Source organism: Cebidichthys violaceus, unplaced genomic scaffold (genome assembly GCF_023349555.1).
Source record: "Cebidichthys violaceus isolate CVI_PGR_0920_01 unplaced genomic scaffold, fCebVio1.0.p SCAF_38, whole genome shotgun sequence".
Taxonomy (NCBI): Eukaryota; Metazoa; Chordata; class Actinopteri; order Perciformes; family Stichaeidae; genus Cebidichthys; species Cebidichthys violaceus.
The window spans coordinates 2,091,681-2,100,504 of record NW_027176572.1 but is presented as its reverse complement, the minus strand read 5'-3'; the positions used below and the strand labels follow the sequence as shown (position 1 = coordinate 2,100,504).

The window sequence follows — 8,824 nt, the reverse complement described above, 5'->3', positions numbered from 1 at the left end:
AAAACTTTCTGTAAACAAATAGTTTAGATAAAGAAGGGAGGAAGAGGAAGAGGAGGTGAAAAGATGAAGAAGAAAAGAAGATGGGTTAAATCTGATTAAAGGAGGAGGAGGAAGAGCTGGACGAAGAGGAGGAAGAGCTGGACGAAGAGGACGAGGGAAGGTATAGGATGAAGAAGAGGAAGAGGAAGGAGGTGTAGGGGAAGAGAAGAGGAAATGATGGAGGAATTCAGATTATTTATTTAACTCTTCAGTTCTATTATTTATTGTATTTTAAACTATTTATTTGTTATTTATTATTAGATGTATTATTATTTATTTGTTATTTATTATTAGATGTATTATTATATTTATGTGTTATATGTTATTATATTTAATATTATATTTATGTGTTATATGTTATTATATTTAATATTATATTTATGTGTTATGTTATTATATTTAATATTATATTTATGTGTTATATGTTATTATATTTAATATTATATTTATGTGTTATATGTTATTATATTTAATATTGTATTTATGTGTTATATGTTATTATATTTAATATTATATAGTTGATTTTCTCTCTTTTTTGTGAAAAACGTCGCGAGATCAAATAAAATCATCTTAAAAACAGATAAAGTTGACATTTTTAATCTTAATCGTAATATAATCCTCTTCTCCTTCCGCCTCCGTCTCCGTCCTGCTACTCCCTCCTGCGCTCCTCTCCCCCTCTTCCTCCTCCACCTCTTCCTCCACCTCTTCCTCCTCCTCCTCCCCTTCTTCCTCCTCCCCTTCTTCCTCCTCCACCTCCTCTTCCTCCTCCACCTCTTCCTTCCTCCTCCACCTCTTCCTCCTCCACCTCTTTCTCCTCCTCCTCCACCTCCTCCCCCTCTTCCTCCTCACCCTCTTCCTCCTCCTCCACCTCCCCCTCTTCCTCCTTCTCCCCCCTCTTCCTCCCCCTCTTCCTCCTCCATCTCTTCCTCCTCCCCCTTCCTCCTCCCCCTCTTCCTCCTATCCCTCCACCTCCTCCTCCCCCTCTTCCTCCTATCCCGCCACCTCCTCCTCCCCCTCTTCCTCCCCCTCTTCCTCCTCCACCTATTCCTCCTCCTCCTCCCCCTCTTCCTCCTCCACCTCTCCTCCTTCTCCCCCCCTCTTCCTCCTCCCCCTCTTCCTCCTATCCCTCCACCTCCTCCTCCCCCTCTTCCTCCTCCCCCTCCTCCTCCTCCACCTCCTCCTCCCCCTCTTCCTCCTCCCCCCCTCTTCTTCCGCCCCTCTTCCTCCTCCATCTCTTCCTCCTCCCCTTCCTCCTCCCCCTCTTCCTCCTTTCCCTCTGCCTCCTCCATCTCTTCCTCTTCCTCCTCCCCCTCTTCCTCCTCCACCTCTTTCTCCTCCCCCTCTTTCTCTTCACCCTCTTCTTCCTCCACCTCTTCCTCCTCCCCCCCTCCTCCACCTCTTCCTCCTCCACCTCGTCCTCCTCCTCCACCTCTTCCTCCCCCTCTTCCTCCTCCACCTTTTTCTCCTCCTCCACCTCTTCCTCCCCCTCTTCCTCCTCCACCTTTTTCTCCTCCTCACCCTCTTCCTCCTCCTCCTCCTCTTCCTCTTCACCCTCTTCCTCCACCTGTTCCTCCTCCACCTCTTTCTCCTCCCCCTCTTCCTCCTCTCCCTCCTCCACCTCTTCCTCCCCCTCTTCCTCCTCCACCTTTTTCTCTTCCTCACCCTCTTCCTCTTCACCCTCTTCCTCCTCCACCTCTTCCTCCTCCTCCACCTCTTCCTCCTCCTCCTCCTCCTCTTCCTCCCCCTCTTCCTCCTCCACCTTTTTCTCCTCCTACCCCTCTTCCTCCTCACCTTCTTCCTTCTCCCCCTCTTCCTCCTCCACCTCTTCCTCCTCCTTCTCCCTCTTCCTCCTCCACCTCCTCCCCTCTTCCTCTTCACCCTCTTCCTCCTCCTCCTCACCCTCTTCCTCCTCCTCCTCCCCCTCTTCCTCCTCCACCTCCTCCTCCTCTTCCTCCTCCACCTCTTCCTCCTCCACCTCCTCCCCCTCTTCCTCCTCCTCCTCACCCTCCTCCTCCTCCACCTCCTTTCCCTCTTCCTCCTCACCCTCTTCCTCCTCCTCCTCACCCTCTTCCTCCTCCACCTCCTTCCCCTCTTCCTCCTCACCCTCTTCCTCCTCCTCCTCACCCTCTTCCTCCTCCTCCTCCCCCTCCTCCTCCATAGACTTCAGTTCCTTGGAGACACCCCAGCAGAAAGGTCAGAGATCAGACCTCTCCTGACCTCTCCTCTCCAGCAGCATGAATCCATCCTTTTGGTCCTGATGAAACACCCTCCTCCTCGTCCTCGTCCTCCTCGTCCTCCTCCTCCTCCTCCTCCTCCTCTTTGTCCTCCTTGTCTCTCATCTCTCTCTCATGTGCCGATGATGCAAACACTGGCCCAGATTAAAGAGAGCAGCTCCGGTGAAAAGGAGGAGGCCCTTTATTTTTAGCCGTCCATGTTTAATGAATGAGTGTCGGCTCTGGTCGCGTTGAAGAAGAGGAGGAGAGGTCTGCTCTCACGCCAGCACTCGCCTCCTGATGTTCCACATGTTCCACGTGTTCCACCATGTGACGTTCTGCTGACGGATCATCAAAAGGTTCTCCGGTCGATTAGAGACGATTTTATGAAGAGCAGGAAACATTTATTACTCCATGAATTTATGTTTATTCTCTTACTGACCTTTATGTTTGTACCTCGTCTTGTTCTGGACCTGTTGTTTGACCCTTATGATCATTAGTTCCTCCTCTTCTTCCTCCTCCTCCTTTCTCCTCCTTCTTCTTCTTCTTCTTCTTCTTCTTCATCCTCCTCCTCCTCCATTCCTCTAAGAAGCTGTGAGAATTAGCACTTAAATATGCAGCTACAGCCAGCAGCTGGTTAGCTTAGCTTAGCTTAGCTTAGCTTAGCATACGACTTTGTGGTGACTAACAAGGAGGCGTTTCACTGCAGAGGCTCCTGTGAAAATTTTACAAAAACATAAATAAATCTGAAGTATAAACACATAAATAATCACATCATCATGTAAAATATATTACAACTCAAGAGTCTCTGGAATTATAGAAAAAGGAAAAAAGTATAGAATTAAAAAAGCAACGTATCAGAACCAAACCCCACGAAGAAATGCAGAACTGTGATAATCCCAGTCCAGCTGCACAACAATAACATAATCAAGGACAAAAGTCATATTTAGTGGATTATGATGTTCGGGATGTTTGCATCACGCGTCCTACAGGCGGCTTATTCACTCTGCTTCACATTAAATCACAAAGTCTTTCTGCTTCAAATTCACTTTGTATTATAAAGTATTTTTACTTCTGTGTTTTATTTTATTTATGATTTCATTTTTAGTGCAAACAAGTTTTCCATGTTTTCAGTAAATGATGCTGTGTGACGTAAAGTCAGACCGGCTGCATTAATGCTGACGACGAGCTGTGTGTGTGTGTGTGTGTGTGTGTGTGTGTGTGTGTGTGTGTGTGTGTTGCAACATGTGTCACAAGCTCCTGCTGCCAAAGTCCAGATTTATGCCAAGATTAATTATGAGCATGTTGTCCAGATCGGGATGAAAACGGACATGTGCAGTAATCACATTACAGTGTCAGACGGCAGCGTTAAGGCCCAGTTCTCTCACACACACACACACACACACACACACACACACACACACACACACACACTCTCTCTGCAGGTTACGATGCAGATGGACGGAATAAATCCTGCTGCTGCACATGTTTGACACGCAGCCTCATTCTGAGCTGCAGACCCTGAAAGGTGGTGTTTTACGTCGAGGTGTAAATGAACCCGGCAGAACTTAAAGGTGTTTTAAACACCAACACGCCGTCCTCAAACAAGCAGAACTATCAAATCACAAGCGGAAAAAGTCTTTGTGCGTCCAAGACGGGGATATCGGCAAAGATTTCGCTTTTTATCAGCTTGTAAAGGAGCTGCTTGTGAAACAATGTGGTCGTAGACATCGTCCCTCAAGTTGCTAATCGAAGTCGGATAAACAACCTCCGGTTCTTTAAAGTTCTCCGGTTCGTCACCAGTTAAAGCTGCATTCTCTCTAATGTCCACCAGGGGGCGACTCCTCTGGTTGTATAGAAGTCTAGTCTAAAATGACTCTACTTCTCTCTTGATTTATTCCCTCAGTAAACATTGTAAACATGAGTTTATGGTCTCAATCTCTAGTTTACAGTCTTCTTCAATACAGCATGATGTTCATTTAGTACATTATGCTCCATTTAGAGTCAAACAGACCATAAAGCAGGGGATGATTTAGGGGCGGGGCTACAAGCTGATTGACAGGTCGTTCTTACAGCATCACTACCACGGTGTTTCTAAAACACTATGGAGTCAGCTGTTCAGAAAACAAGATACAACATGTTTGTTTGTGAGCTTTCTCCTGAGCTAACTCCTCCCACTTCACAACTCTCAGTGGACACCTGTCAGCCAACCAGAACTCAGTTGAGTCTGCGGTTGCAGATTGGATTCATGTGGTGTTAAATCACCACACACACACACACACACACACACACACACACACACACACACACACACACACACAGTGGACAAAGTCTTGTCTCATCTGAACCACAATGGTACAACAGTGTGTCTTGACATAAACTGCTCCACAGTGTGTGTGTGTGTGTGTGTGTGTGTGTGTGTGTGTTGGCTCTACAGTTACAGAGGACCCCGTTGGGATGGAGTGTGTGTTGTTAAACAAGCGCTCCCTCTGTCAGCTGACCCCGCCGTCACTGCAGTGAATCTGCATGTTGGAGCTTCAACAACAAAGCTTTTATCGTCCAGAATCACACCAAGTCTCTCTCTCTGTCTCTCTGTCTCTCTCTCTGTCTCTCTGTCTCTCTCTCTGTCTCTCTCTCTGTCTCTCTCTCTCTCTGTCTCTCTGCCTCTCTCTCTCTCTCTCTCTCTCTGTCTCTCTGTCTCTCTGTCTCTGTCTGTCTCTCTCTCTCTGTCTCTCTGTCTCTGTCTGTCTCTCTCTCTGTCTCTCTGTCTGTCTCTCTGTCTCTGTCTCTGTCTCTGTCTCTGTCTCTCTCTTTCTCACTCTCTGACCCCCAGGATGGTTCGAACTTTTATCTGGTCCTGAACCAGTCTCACTGTAGTCCTGATCCTCTATATGAACCAGTCTCAGTGTAGTCCTGATCCTCTATATGAACCAGTCTCAGTGTAGACCTGATCCTCTATATGAACCAGTCTCAGTGTAGTCCTGATCCTCTATATGAACCGGTCTCAGTGTAGTCCTGATCCTCTACATGAACCAGTCTCAGTGTAGTCCTGATCCTCTACATGAACCAGTCTCAGTGTAGTCCTGATCCTCTACATGAACCAGTCTCAGTGTAGTCCTGATCCTCTACATGAACCAGTCTCAGTGTAGTCTTGATCCTCTATATGAACCAGTCTCAGTGTAGTCCTGATCCTCTATATGAACCAGTCTCAGTGTAGTCCTGATCCTCTATATGAACCGGTCTCAGTGTAGTCCTGATCCTCTACATGAACCAGTCTCAGTGTAGTCCTGATCCTCTATATATGAACCAGTCTCAGTGTAGTCTTGATCCTCTTTATGAACCAGTCTCAGTGTAGTCCTGATCCTCTACATGAACCAGTCTCAGTGTAGTCTTGATCCTCTTTATGAACCAGTCTCAGTGTAGTCCTGATGGAGTTTCTATGGAGTTATTCTTAATGATGTCATTATAAACATCTGAAACACACGTGTCACAAAGGTTTAATATTCAACAATAAACTGTAGTTTAAAGCTTCTCATATGTTATTATAGAAACTCTACTGAAGCTGTAAAGTCTTGATGCAACATGAATCTAAACTGACTAACAGATCTAACTTATGTTTAGGAAGAGGAAGAGTTCTGACCCCCCTCTCTCCAATCTATGACGGATTTATATCAATAATTCTGTAGAATAAGGTTTAGTGAAATACTTAACTGCACCTCCTTCCTCAAGAAGATAAAGAAGTCAGAGGAGGTGCTCTCTACTCTGGACTTTGAAGCTGAAGGGTGATCCCCACAACCCTACAAACAGAAGATACCAGAGAAAGCCATGCCAACTGCCCCAGAGTGAGAGATGGAAGAATGCAATTCCAAACGAACTGCTATCATCCAACAAGATGCAAGATGCAGAGATGAGAGATGCAAAGATGAGAGATGCAGAGATGAGAGATGCAAAGATGAGAGATGCAAAGATGAGAGATGCAAAGATGAGAGATGCAAAGATGAGAGATGCAGAGATGAGAGATGCAGAGATGAGAGATGCAAAGATGAGAGATGCAAAGATGAGAGATGCAAAGATGAGAGATGCAAAGATGAGAGATGAGAAATGAGAGATGAGAGATGAGAGATGCAGCAGAGGAACATTCACTACATCACACAGCTTAACCTCCTGACTGCCCATCAGAACCGTCAGGTGAAAACAATTACACTTCCAGATGTGAGTCACAATAAAATAATCTTAGATAGAAACATTAATAAAACAGATGAATAAGCTTTAGACCTGAAGTAGAATCTTCCTTAAATCTGAATTAATATAACTACATTAAATGTGTAACCGTCAAACGATGAATTCATTGATAGACATTAATGAATGATATGAGTCACTGATTCTACCTGATCACATATGATCCTTTTCATTTATTCACTGTTCATTGCTGTTCACAGTACTCTTCATCATATTATTTATTCATTTGATCCTTTATTCATTTATTTGCTGTTTAGTAGTTTAGTTTAATAAATATTTCATTTATAAAGGACTTGTTAAGGAGTTATTGTTCAGCATTAGAACTCTGTTGCAACTTCATTACAACAAGGGGAGTCGCCCCCTGATGGACACTAGAGAGAATGCAGGTTTAACACGTGAAGCTTTGGATTCAGTCAATTATCACCATGGCAACAAGTGACCTGAAAGGTCCTGGAAGAGAAAGCGCTGCAGAAGGTAAAGAAGAACACTCTGACACATCAGAGGACAACAGACAACACTTGAGTCTTACTAACATTTATTTATTGTTCATTATTTAATGATTTCTCCATTTTTCAGTAGACGCCATCATATTACCCCACAGGACAACAGAATATAAGTCAATACACATCAGTATGAGGAGAAATTAAAATATTCATGTTTTCATATCTACAATTAATTAAACTGAATAGTTGATAAAACAACGTAAACTGAGTCCAATAGAAGCAATAACAAAACCTTTATGTGAAGAGTACAAAAAGTATGAATGTTGTTATGAGTTGATCTTTATTTTGTCTTTAGTCTCTGAAGCTTTCAGGTTCTTTCTTTCAACTCTTTCATTGTTCCGTCTTCTTTAACTTCATTTTACTAGAATTTGTTCTTCTGATTTAATTCTTTTTTTCTTACAATTTGTAAATAGTCCATCATTCAGTAAGAGCCACCTTATTATTACAGGACAATAACAATAACAATAGAATAATCCATTGACATTATTCACATTAAATATGTTTTCAAAAGAGCAAATAAAAACAAATGAAACACTTAAGAAGCTGATATTTATGATTAAAAAAACCTGTATTGAACAATGTAAAATTAATAATATTTAAATGATATAATACAAAATAAAATGACTGACATTTTCACTGTTCAGGTTGGCTAGGTTAATAGAGCCGCAGGTTTAAACTTTTACATTGGTGGTAATGGAGTCAGGAAGATAATGGTTGCAGGACAAAATGTGGACTCTTTATATATTCAATGGGCCTGGCTGGTATCGATTACCATTATTTGGATTTAAAGAAATCCAGTACATTTACATCTATGTATTTATTTGTTACATTTAGATTTACAAAGTTAATAAAGCAATGTTTAAGTCAGACCTGATGGTTTCTTACACTTAAAAGAATGATCCTTGTCACTTCCACATAGTTATGAATACATCTTATTAATTAAAAACTGGTGTCGGATCAGTAGTCGACATCGGCCGATGCCCAAGAATAAGTATTAATAAGAATATCGTTATTGGGAAAAGGCAGATCGGTGCATTCCTAATTGATGGAATTAGTTTAGACCTTGTCATGGTCTCAGTTGCATCTGGTCTTGAGATTATTGACGATGGAAGAGTTTCTCTCCTTTGCCTACTTTAGCCAAGAGCTCTGCCTTTTCTCTCATGGCTATCAGAGACTGAACTCGTTGCTTCCAGCCTAACTTGGCCTCAGATTTCTCTCTTTCAATAAGCATGTCACTACTCTGGAACGGAGGGAGTATCTGGCTTAAATTCTTTAAGTCTTGGCAGTTTTATCAACTCTGGCCATTTCTCACATCTCCTTTGTCACTCAGTTTTCATTAAAACACATAAAAAAGCCCCAACAAAACAGAAATACAACAAAATGATTCCATCAGTAGCTGTCAGGTATTTGTAGCCTACTTTACTTGAGTATTCACGTTTTATGTAACTTTAAACTTCACTACATCTCTGAGGGAAATATTATACTTTTAACTTAACTATATTTATTGACAATATTAGTTACTAGGTACATAGGAAATCTGCATGGAAAGAGCTAGCCAGCCCATCCACTAAGAAGTGTAACAATATTTTTGGTTGATTATGAAACTTTGGCGGACTAAAATAGAGCGAATCACTGGCCTAGGTAATTAATGGGAAACACTGCCGATACTGATGTCGGATATTGGTCCGATACTGACTCAAACAGCTGGATCGGGTATTGACGACAATGGGCCTGGCTGCTATCAGTTACCATTATTTTGATTTAAAGAAATCCAGTACATTTACATCTATGTATTTATGTTACATTTAGATTTACAAAGTTAATATAGCA

The 8,824-nt window shown here is 42.7% G+C and overlaps 1 protein-coding gene across 2 annotated transcripts in view; it reads right to left on the bottom strand.

The window, feature by feature from the left end:
* Positions 1 to 7,055: 7,055 nt before the first annotated feature.
* LOC137884334 (uncharacterized) overlaps positions 7,056 to 8,824 on the bottom strand; it is a 5,026-nt gene continuing 3,257 nt past the window's right edge. For both annotated transcript variants that reach the window (XM_068726112.1, XM_068726111.1), the window contains one exon: positions 7,056 to 8,824. This exon is cut by the window's right edge and continues 2,047 nt beyond it. The gene's annotated coding sequence lies outside the window, so the exon portion shown is untranslated.